A 13,113-nucleotide genomic window follows, 5' to 3' on the forward strand; every position below is an offset into this window, starting at 1 on the left:
CCCTTGATCTATCTTATGTTCTGTTCTGCTTCTGTTGTCAATTCTTAGCAGAGTTCAAATCCAAGATTAAGAATGCCATTTGATTCAGTTAAAGGCCTGGAAACACTTTTTCCCATCCAGCTTTGGCATGCAATATCTATTCTCAGGCAGTTCATTGTACTTGTGTGCTTTTATAATACATTAGACTTGCCATTTGTGTTGGATTCGTCAGCTTTCAGGCAGCAACACAGTTCAAGGAGAAGGCACCCCCAGCCAAGCAAGCAAAGTCAGAGAAAATTGGTTCTACAGGAAGTTAGCAGATTGTTTCTACAGGAAGCCAGCGAACTGTTTCTACAGGAAGTTTGAAAAGAGGGAAGCCAAAGGAGGAATCGGCCGAGATGTTAGCCAAAGAAGCCACCAGGGCCATCAAAGATGAGGAGAGAGATTGGTTGCTTAGAGGATGAGCAACACTTTCAGTGGGGGGGTGATGATGAGCGCCAAAAATGGACAATTATTTGGGCTCATTCAACCTCCTAATTTGACTTAATCCACCATTCTCATTAGTTTATTGCATGTTTTTGATTATATTTATGTTAATAGAGTGAATTTGGTTAGTCATTATGCCAACAAGTCTAATGGGTGCTTTGTGTAGCCTTTTTGGTCAACTTGGAGACAAAATTGAAGGTCTTAATGAGCACTTGGCAGCCAAATTCGTGGGAGAACAAGCTAGAGGATTTGTAGGAAGGTGTCCCCTTAATTTATGGGCCCTTACCTCGAATTCTCCACCATCAGCTCGGAGTTCAAGGGCCACCGAATCAATCAGCACAAGGGCAGCCAAGCAAGTCAAGTAGGACTGCTGTTAACTCCAAGTTTTGGGCAGCCGAGTCCCTAAAGTTTACGAGGACTGTTGGGTCCTCAATTTGTATAAATAAGAAGGCTTAGGGCCTCATTTTGGTTAGCCAGTGGATGTTAGCTATTTAGCCAGTAGATAGTAGCTAGTAGTTAGTCATTTCATAGCCTTGTTGTAGTCATTTTGTAATTCGATTTGTATGCAATAGATTAGCTTTGCTTTCAGCTCATTCTCAAGCTCTCCTTGTGGACAGTTTTGATGTAACTCTTCATTCTTGATTAATAAAGATGAATTCAGCTTTGCACCAGCTCTAAATCTCCCTTGGGAGGCTGTAGCTCTTGGGGTTGGGCCCATCTCAAGCGCCCAGTACCTCCCCTGTTTATCTTTATGTGTGTTTGCTGCGTTCTTAAAATAAAATCTGCTCTTTAGATCTTGCTTTGTTATTTTGGTTGTTTTTGTTGGTTAAAGTAGCTTTTTATGTTTGGGAATCGATTGGTAGGAGTTTGTCATGCATTTAGATCTTTCGAAATGTTCTTGCTCACGTGATGTACATGGTTCTCTTTCCAAATGAGGCTGCTGTTTATTCATTTCATTGACAGTTAGATTAAGTTAGCTAGGACTTAGTTTGTTTGCAAGAATTCATTGATTCAGTTGAATGTGCATTGTGCAGGGCATCTCTATCACTCACTCACATGGTCAAGCTTCATCAGAGCCATCTGATTCATCCCATATCTAGGCTTCTCGCTTCACACCCATCCTCTTTCCCACGTAACCCTACCTTCTTCTCCATTGTTGTCTCAACTACCTTAAAGCCAAATCAGCCTTCCACATATCATCTCACCACTCCATCCATCAGTTCCTGGGTCACTTCAGACCCCCATCCTACCTCCATAACCATCCATGCATCTTCCATCAATCACCCATCCTCAGAAATCCCATTTCGAAACATCCTGTAGAAGAATTACAGAACTTCCTGTAGAAACCCCTACAGACTTCCTGTAGAAGTTCATAAACACGGTTGCATGGCATCCAGACTTTGTGAAACTCTCAGAAAGAATGTTAGGGATCCCTTAGACCCTCTCTGTACCATCCCAACCTTTCCCAAAGCATTTAATCCCTTGATCCATCCCTGCACAGTGGAAAACTAGTTAGAAGCACATGCATGATAATTTCAACAACTTAAGCAAAAACACAAAAAGATGTTTTCTTCAGATAGTGATAACTTAGACACATGCATTTTACCTTCCTAGAAGTAATGGAATCTCTTTTCGTAGTTTGCATTCTTTCCTTTGCATCAGTAGGACTAGTTGGTAGAATTAGGGTTTTCTAGGGTTTGCGTTTCTTTTTGGCTTCCAGTTTCTTTCCGCAAGTAGATTAGCTTCCTTTGAGTTAGCTTTCATCCATCAGTTAAAAGCTTCTTCTAAGAGCTCATAGAAGTTGGCTTGAGCCCCTAGCGGACTTGTGCCAGCTGACCAAGTGACAGCTGCGGCAAGAGCTAGTACTTGTGCATACAACACCGTCGCTTCCAAGTTTGTTACGAACTACCGGGTTGATAAAATTAAAGAAGGGAGTTCCAGGAGTTGTAGCATTATTGCTACAATAATGGGGCCCACCAGTAATATATAAAGATTAGTGTGATAACGTTTTAATTATTACTTTGTTCAACTACTTGAACAAAGTAATTATCATATGAATGAATATTTTTGTTTATGAGTAGAGTCATCTATATGCCTACTTGTTAATAAAAACCATCAAAAATTGCACTAAGAGAAAGACTTCCCGAGATAGATTAGTTACTTTTATATTGTTGCATTTTAGAATAGATCATCCATCATTCCCATTAGATATTAGAAAATCGATCACTTATCCATCCCACTTATAAATCATTGGGAAATTGGTCCCATTATATCCAGTCAGATCCACCACACCAAACGGACAAGGAGTTGCTTTTAAGGTTTGGATCGGGTGGTTTTCCCCGATATTGACGCAGCAATTTTCAAGGCATCAACATTTTTGGTGCTAGAAGGAGGGCATGAACTATGAATGGTGAGAAAATATAAATCTATAATCCATTCTGAGAGTAAATCTCCCTCCACCTCACCTCCGACTTCTCCCTCGCATGCTAAAACTCTAGTTTCTAAGCGAGAAGTTGAAAAAACAACAACCACTACTCAACCTCAAAACATCTCAGATAAATCAACTCTAGAATCTCCTGAAGTACAGTCTCTAATTCATAAACTTCAAGGATTCTCAATATCACCATAGAAATCTGAGTTATCTCAAGGCAGTGTGACTTCGCAATTCATTCCTTCTCATCCCCTCACCAGACTTCAGAGTGAAAAGCTTGGTATTGAACCTACTGAATTACCTTTGCCTAAAAGGAAAAAATCAAGGAAGACAACTAAAGAGTCTGATAGTGAAACTTTCTCATCATCATCATCCATTTCATATTCTCCATTGTAAAGTCAACCATCCACTCCCCCACTCCAGATTGTCATTCAACAGGGTACTGGAACTTCAACATCTGTTTCTCAACCATCTAGAACTTTAATATCCGTTCCTTCGGAACCATCTGGAACTTCATCTGTGCTATCATTTGTTAGTAGCTTGACAATAGCATAAAACCCGTGGAACAATCCTGGTGCAGTCACAATGCCTGAACATTTGGACCCATTGCCAGCTCATCCCAGGAAATGGTTGCCAAAATTCAATCCAGATGCAGGCGTTCAGGTAGATGAACACATAAAAAATTTTATATTGTCAGTCAATCTAAAAGGAGTTACTGAAGAAGACGTGGTTGTCAAAATTTTCCCATATACCCTACAAGGATCAACCGGGTCTTGGTATTTTTCGTTACCATCAGGATCCATTACTAATTGGAATATTTTCCAAGAGCAATTCTTAACTAAATATGGTGATGACAGATCTGTAGAAACGTTAATTAATGATCTCTCAAATCTTAAAATGGAATCTAGAGAGCCTATAAAAGAGTTCAACTCACGATTTAATAAACTCTTAAATAAGATTCCTATTTCCTCAAAACCTAGCGAACAGGTTAGAAGTGAATGGTATATATCAGCTTTACCTTCAAACATAGCTATCTTTGTAGATAGAGCAACAAAACCTACTCTAGCAGAGAATATGAAAGAGGAAATTGTTGTGGAAAAATGTATCATTGCCTCAGAAAAGAAAGTTGCTCTTGAAGATAGAAAAACTAAAAAAGTCACCTTCAAAGATGATTTAAAGAAGAAAATGGCTAAAGATCCATACGATATGGAAGGTCTCTAAAAGGTTCTAAAAACTATATCAAATGAAATGACAGAAATTAAGAAACAAGTAGCTGAGACCTCAACTAAGAAGCCATTTAGAAACTTTAAGGAACTAGAATCAAAACCCCCTTAATGCTATATCCAATGCAGAGTCAGACCCTGAGGACAATGAAGAAGAAGATACAGTCTTATCATCTGAATAAACTGAAGAAGAGGTAGTTGTAGAATGTCATGGGTTGTGGGACTTCGTTTTTCCAAATTCTGATAATGAAAATGAACATGAAGCCTTTCTAGTAAGTACCAGGAGTAAAGGAACTCCTGAACTTATTCAAGCGACTCAAAAGAAAAAGAACATGGGTACTACTACTAAAGAAGAGGCTCCCACAAGGAAGTCTGTAGCGATACCTACTCAAAATCAGCCATCAACTTCCAATCCACCTTCATCATCTAAAAAATTAGCAGTTGCAAACTCTATGGATTACAACATCCTTGAAGACATGAAGAAAACAAAAGTGAATATCACTATGTTTGAGCTTAATAAGTTTAAACATCAACAAAAATTGTTGCTCAATGAATTAAATGTAGTACCTTATTCTCCTCTTCTGAACGTTGTATTGTCCAAAGTTGCTAATGAAATAGGTGAGCCACCAACTAGTAGAGTAGAAGCTACTGATGTTGTTCTAATCAAAGATAGATCTCCTCCTTTTCTCTTGACCTACGAGATTTATAATAGAAATCTGCACAATTGCTTGATATACTCAGGGACTTCATCGAATATAATACCGGCTTTGGTTTGTTATAAATTGAATATTGAACCCCAAAAGTTTGCAGTGCATATTGTCCAGTTGGATAGAACTAAGGTCCCAGTATTAGGAGAAATCAACTCAGTTACCATTAGGTTATCAACTGATCCAAGAGTGGTTCAGAGAATTGATATATTAATTGTTGATATTCCCGAGTTTTATGGTTTGATTTTAAGCAGAGACTGGTCTAAGAAACTTCATGGTTACATTTCTACTAATTGGTCTCACATGTGGCTTCCCTATAAGGGGAAGCCAAATTAGATTAAGATTGATCGGGAGAAGCTAATGACTCATACTATAATAGAGTTTGAACAAGAAAACCAGCCTATAGCATTCAACAATAACATTCTTGGTAACTACTCATCTGAATCATTCTTTGGTAATTTTAATGCTCAATCATCACCTTTCTCAATTAATAATTTCACATCTCAAATTGAAAACTTTTTCCAAACAGATACATCAAGATGTGTTAAAATTTCTAAGGCAATTGTAAATAAAACTATAGATAAACCTTTATTTTGGTCATTATATTTTGATGGGTCTAAATCTAATGACAGTGCAGGATCAAGATGTATTTTAGTTAGTTCTGAAGGAGAAAAGACTATGCTATCGTGTAGATTAGAATTTGAGTACACAAAAACTACTGCTAAATACAAAGCCTTGATTCAAGGACTTTACAAAGCAATAGGTCTTAAGGTGCAATATTTGAAAGTGTTTGGTGACTCTGAAATTGTTATAAAGTAAGTCAGAAATACTATACATTGCCTTTCTAGTCACCTTAAATATTATCAATCCTTGGTAGAAGACCTTGTATCTCATTTTCTAGCATTTAATATTTCTCCCATTCCTAGATCTCAGAATGCAGCAGCAGATTTACTAACCAATGTTGCTTCTAAGCTCCTTCCATCTGAAGATTACAGTCCCAATAGATTTTCAGTAGAGTTAATTTTCACACCGTCAATTCCCGATAATGTCACTAACTGGAGAATATTCAATCATGACAATGACATTTTAACTTTTTTAACTTCTAATAAGTCCTATGATGATCAAATTATTAATGAAAATGAGTATGATCTTCAAATGAAGGAAAAATTTGAAGAAAATTCAATACATAAACCAGTGGTCAAACTTGAATACCTCTATGACATCAAAGATAGGTTTAAACAGGTTACTAATTCAAATCTTCAAAGTTATACTTTGAGATTTGAATTAATAAATCTTGGCACAGAGGCTAAGCCACAAAATAGTAACCTGGGATTAAGACTTACTTCGGAAGAAAGATTTGCATTTATCAGATTATTAAATAGATATAAAAATGTCGTCGCCTGGAATTATGATGACTTGAAAACATATGATACTTCTATCATATAGCATACAATTCCAATGATATCTGAAGAAAAATCAGTACAACAGAAATTAAGGAAAATCCATCTGAACCTTGAAAGCCAGATAAAAGCTGAGTTAAACAAACTCTTGGAGGCTAATATAATTTTCCCTATTAGACATTCAAATTAGGTGTCCAACTTGGTGCCTGTGAGAAATAAGAATGGTCACATTAGAATTTTCATTGATTTCAGATAATAAGGCAAGTCAAAAAGATAACTTCCCACTACCAACAATGGAGCAAACTCTGCATTCAGTAGCTGGTTCTGAATTAATGTCTTTCTTAGATGGATTTTCACGGTATAACCAAATCTTGGTGCACCCTGATGACAGACTCAAGACTACTTTCAGAACTAAGTAGGTAACTTATGCCTATCAAAAAATTCCTTTCGGTTTAATTAATCCTGGAGCTACCTTCCAAAGAGCGATGGATATAAAATTCAAAGGTCTGATCAATAAATCAATAGTTGTCTATTTAGATGAAATTACTGTCTTCTCTAAGAAAAGGGAAAATCATTTACATGATTTGAAACAAATATTTGAACGCTGTAATAGGTATGGGATTTCACTAAAACCTAAGAAGTCATTTTTTGCTCTTGACCAAGGTAAATTCTTGGGGTTCATTGTTTCAAAAGATTGTATTTATATTGATTTAGATAGAATCAAATAGATTTCTGATATTCCATTCCCACATAATAAAAAATCAATGCAATCATTTTTAGGTCAAATAAATTTTGGAAAAAGATTTGTTCCAGAATTTTCACAATTTGTTTTACCATTACAAATTATGATCAAGAAAAACTCAGTGTTTAAATGGGGGAATATAGAAAGGAAGGCTTTTAATTCAATCAAGTAAGAAATCATAAATGCTCCCACATTGAACACTCTCGATTTTTCAAATAATTTTGTTTTATATACTCTTGCATCTGATTCATCTTACACAGCAGTACTGACACAAATCAATGATCAAAACTTGGAAGCACCAATTTCATTTTATAGTGCAAATCTTCAAGGTGCTGAGCTCAATTACACTAAAGTTGAAAAGTAAGACTTTGTTATATTCAAAGCCACTAAACACTTTACGCCCTTTCTCATAAAAGCTCATGCAAAAGTTATAGTCCCTTTTTCAGCAATAAGACAGTTGCTAGTGCAAAGGGAATTGGGAGAAGAAAGGGCAAACTGGGTCACAACATTACAAGAGTATGATTTCGACACTGGACCAGCAAATATTGTTAAAGGCCAAGGTTTTGGCAAGTTGTTAGCAGAAGCTTCTAATATTCAGGAACATGAAGGTACAAACAATATTGAAGAAATCAATGAGATAAGTACCATTAATCCTGAATCCCAATATGCAGATTTGATATTCTATTTGAAAAATGGATATGCTCCTTCTAATATTTCCTATAAAAATAAACTTGTCATAAGAATGAAAGCAAAAAACTTCATGATTGTCGATGATGTGTTTTTTAGATAGAATTATGATTCAATTTTGTTAATATGCTTAGAAAAACCTGAAGCGCAACAGGTCTTGCAGGAGTTACATGACTGTCCAATGGGAGGACATTTTGGAGCTGATACAACAGCTCACAAAATTATTCATGATGGTTATTATTGGTCCACCTTATTCAAAGACACTCATGAATATGTAAGGAAATGTAGAACATGTCAAACTGCTAGTCGAAGACAAAGGAAGCCAACTTTTCCTTTGCAACCAGTCAACATTGAGTAGCCCTTTGAACAATGAGGATTGGATATCGTTGGAGAAATTATTCCACATTCATCAAAATAGCATAGGTATATCCTTATAGCTACATATTACTTTACGAAGTGGGTGGAAGCAATTCCTTTGAAGACAACAAACTCTGAGGCAATCATTGAATTCGTAGACCAGTTCAGCATTACTAGGTTTGGTGTCCCAAACGTTCTTATTTTTAATAATGCATCTTATTTCTTTGGTAATTCCATACTTGAATTTGCTATCAAAAGAGGATTCAAATTGAAATATTCTGCAAACTACTGCCGTCAGGGTAATGGTTTATTAGAATCCACCAATAAAAATATCATCAAAATCATTAAGAGAACTATTGATCAGAATCATAAGAATTGGCATAAGTCTTTGATATTTGCATTATGGGAAGACCGTATAACACAGAAGGCCTCAATAGGAACTTCTCCATTTAATCTATTGTATGGAAAGAAGGCTGTCATACAAGCAAACTTAGTACTTCCATCACTAGTCTTAGTGCAGTTTATTGAAGAAAATCCCTCATCTTCTATCCAATTGAGACATAATCAAATCCTTAAATTAGAAGAAGAAAGGGAGAAAGCCCGGACTACACATGCGAAGCATCGACAAATTATTAAGTCTTCTTTTATACAGCTTCCACCGGCCCAAAATTTTTACAAGTTGGTGTTCTTGTTTTGAAATAGTACAAAGCCCACGAGAATAAAGGAAAACACACTAAATTTCTGAAAATGTGGCTCAGACCATTTCAAATCAGCGAGAAAATAGGCCCATCAACATTTAGATTGCAAGATCTATAAAAAAAGAGAGATTCTCTTCCTGTCAATGGGCTTATTTTGAAAAAATTCTTCACTTGAGGAGGTAACCCCTTCTCACTTTGTAAATATTCAAATTTTAGCTATATTTGTGTGAATAATTAGTTTTATTTCTTACTTGGAAAATAAAGTTGTAAATAGCCCTCTATTGGTCTTTACCATTTTTAAAAGGTTACTTAAAAGAAAAATAGTGTTAATATTTACTTTTGATAGATGTAAGCCTTGAAAGAAAAGAAGAAAGTTCTAGGAAATTAGGTATAATTAAACTCTGAAAACCTTTTTTATTTTTGTAAAATCTTCTCAAAACTTGAAAACACTGTAAATAATTTTAAGTTTTAAAAGCCTAAAAAAAAGGTTATCAATAGAAAGCAAAGATTGATCCACTCTTAGCATCTTCAACTCTTAAAATTGTCATCCATCTTCTCTAAGGGAGAAAATTATTCACCCCATCCATCAAAGTTTATGATTTTTCAGAGTGTAGTTCTAAAATATATTTGATATAAGATATAAGAGGTCTCATCATGAGCCTACTTACCATGACCATAGGGGACTAATTCAACTGACATTACCAACATTGCATACCAAAATAGCATAATGGTTTATAATTATAAGACAAGGGGTCTCATCACGAGCTAGCTTGTTCACTTAAATTACAACCAGTGAATGGCGTTGTCAACAATTGACCACAAACCAAGACAATGGTTTTTTATCTTATAAAAATAAAAAAATAAGGAGAAAAGGAAAATGCAATACAAAACATGTGGAAACATATCTTTTGGATGCATTCTTTTAAATTATACTCTGAAATGGATGGGATAATGAATGATTAAATGGTTAAAAAGGTAACCTTGTCAAGACTATAAACATTTGCTGGCAGCAGCGGCTCTACCTGTGACAAAGGAGTAATTATAAAAGCTAGGTTGGAGAAGTCTCTTGTTTTATTATTATCAACCAATTAAGGTTTACTTAAACCTAGAATGTATGTAATTTTGAGATGATAAAGACATAGAAAAAATAGTTTTCATTATATTCGGAGTTTATGATTACCTAGTTATATTAGATTTTTTCTATCCACTAAGGTTTTCAGATTAAGAAGGTTAAAATATTACATTATTTTCTCAGAGATAATTGTTTCTTCTAGTGAATTGCCAATTGTTGTGCTGTACAACAACCCCCCATTTCTAAAAAACTTTTACACAAATTTTTTAATAATAAATGGGTCCCTTTTAAATAAACTTAGTGAGGTTTGTGATCTGATAAATAAAACTGGTGTTGACCTCATTATAAGAAAAATCTTTATCAAAAGGCCCAATGTAAATAATTCATTTTGTAAAGCCTTTTGAAAAATACAAAGTGTTCCTCTGAAAAACATTATAAATAATTCTACATTGCGATAAAGTGATCGGAGATCGCGTATCATGATGACAAAGGGACACACATAAAGAGGGCCTCATCAAATCCTCCGGTTCGATAAAGGTAATTGTAATCGGCAATCGGGGATGTCATATGACAAAGAACTAAAAGTGCAAGCCAAACCCCCAATTGCAATCAATAAATAAGGCATGCATCTCAAGAAGAAAACATTCGCGAAATGGTTTGCATGCATAAGTCTTTTAAAAAATTAATAAATCAAACCAATTTAATGAAAACATACTTGGCCCTATTATAATATCACTTTATCGGCAATCAGATATATTCTTTGCAAGTGATAAAGCCTTGCCCTTTTGAAACTCCCAATTTCGAGTTGTGATTTATCGCCAATCACCGATCGGGGAAATCCAAAGACACACTTGAGGTAATCATTCAATATATGATTGATGAAACAGGTATTTATGATATTTATTCATCATGAATGGTGGCTTGAATGGCTATTTATTTCATAGTTAAGAGTAAATCCTTAAAAGATTTTACTCGTGGTGGTTCTTAACTGTATCCAACTTATCATATGTCAATCACCTTAATTCTGTTCATTTTCATATTTCCTTTCAGCGACATATCCCTGTGTTATGATTTGTAATTGTCTGTGCAGAGTTTCTTTGAACTCATGAATCTAGAGAAGATGGGGAAGAAATATAAGAAGGCCAAGGCAACTCCTATAATTAAAGAACCAGGACCAAGTAAGAAGGGAATAATATCAGATACAACATGTCTCAGTCTAGGAAATGCAAGCTGGGAAAGAATATATAATTTGATAGAAGGAGAGGAGCCTGAAGAATTGGAAGAGGAAGCCACAGTCGATTCCACCAGCAAGTCAGAAGGAACTCTCAAAGAATTGGCTTGTTCATACCTTCACAGGATAGCAGCGCGGGCCAAATTTTTTCCATACACTGACATGGTTAGATGGGTTGTCAAGAAAATCCCAATTTCAGATAGAACATTTTCTATGGCTGATGGAAGGATGTTCGGTCATTTAAACCTGAAGATCTTAGGCAAATGTACCATCTACCTCCACCCAATAAGTGCTATAACAAGGCATTCCTGGAAGCATTTGCAAAAGAAAATGACTTGGAATTAGACCCAATCATACACTGGAGGCATTTCTCGAAGAAACATAAGCACGAGTCATCGGGTAAGTATTCTATTGACTCATTAGCTTCTCCTTATTGCTATGCTAGTGCTATGATGTGTAGACTATGGGGACAACATGATTCTACAAAATTTACTATAGATATGGTCCCATTAATGGAAGTTGTGATTAATGGTTATGTTATGGATTGGGTGAATATTTTATCTAATAGACTAGCCATTAAGATATTAGAATACAGAAGGAAAGCATATACAACTTCCCGGATCATTCCTCCTTTCTACTATAGTGCATATATTCTTGATATTATTTGTTTTAATTCTGAATACCCTATACTCAGATGGAAGTGGACTTCCCAATATCCCAACCCTATTCATGTCTATCAAAAATAGTTGTGGAAGGCCCACTATAAGAATCACCTGTACAAAATTTGCAATGGTTTTGTCCTACCTATATATTATTTTATCTTCAATAAGCCTGCCCCTATGATATCTCACGAAGCAGCAAATCCGATGTTCTTCCTCTACATGTTCCTAATAAACTGTTAGCCGGAGAGTTGGCATATCAGGTAACAGTTGAAGGAACATCAAGAACCCTGAAGGATTCCAAGAAACATATGTGGCCTATATTCCCCCTACGGTGTGACATTTTTACCTTACATGATTATAAGCATGCAGAGAAAGAGGCAGAGAAAATTCAGATGCTAAATATTGCCACTATTCCGAATAGGAAATATGACCCAAGGAAGGTTGCCCATAATGTTACCTCTCAAGCTAAGCTTGCCAAATTTGATCATGAAGTAGATGAATTTGATTATTTATTTGCTTCAGCTGAAATATTTTATCGGGTTAAAGGATTGGCTAGGATCAAATATGGAGATGAGGGGTTAGAAAAATCCAATAGGCTTAGAGCCCAGAGGTTGCAAACTCTACCTTTGGACCTATTAGTTACAGCCCGAACAGTTCAGCCATAGAGTCAAAGTGAACAGAAAACTGTCGATAATACTCCTGTAGTGGAGAAGGTTCCTGAAGAGGAAAAGTTGCCAAAGCAAGAGTAGGGACAAGAAACAAGTAGCGGACTCCTTGATTCAAGAATTTATTTTGATCTTAAACTGATCAAGGAATGGCAGCAATTTGATTCCATCATTAGTAATACTGAGAGCCTTCAAGGATTCAGCACACCTGAGGTGACAACTGGTTAGAAATCAGTAATCAATACAGTTCCGACTGAAGGAACAAGTGGCCCACCCATGACTCATAAGGATGTAGAAATAATCCCTGAAAATCCCTCCGATGAAATTGTTTTACATGTAAAAGAGATACCACCATTAAATGTCTTCTACAACCCTAAGCATAGGGCTGTAATCAAAAGACAAATGAAGAAGAGGAAAGCTGATCAATCTCCTCTTTTTACTTCAAAAATGGAGATAAAAAATGTGGTATGGAGAGAAGAAGTTAATCCTTATGAAGATCTCACCAAACTTGCTCAGTATGTTGGAGCATACACAACGGCCACAATAGATCAAGCATTGGAGGTCAGTGACTTGTTAAAAGAAAAAGACTAAGCAATCATTTTACTGAAAGCATAGGCACAAGAGAGACAACAGAAGATAGAAGAGTTGGAACAACAATTAGTAGTCCAGAGGCAGTTAAATGACCAATTGAATGAGCAATTGCTCAAAGAAAAGCAAAGGATTGATGAGCATGCAATTCATAAGCAACATGAACTATCCTAAGCATTGAGTAA

This window comes from Pinus tabuliformis, chromosome 2_1, assembly GCF_031772625.1.
Source record: "Pinus tabuliformis cultivar Carrire ecotype Pingquan chromosome 2_1, CPIR1, whole genome shotgun sequence".
Lineage (NCBI taxonomy): Eukaryota > Viridiplantae > Streptophyta > Pinopsida > Pinales > Pinaceae > Pinus > Pinus tabuliformis.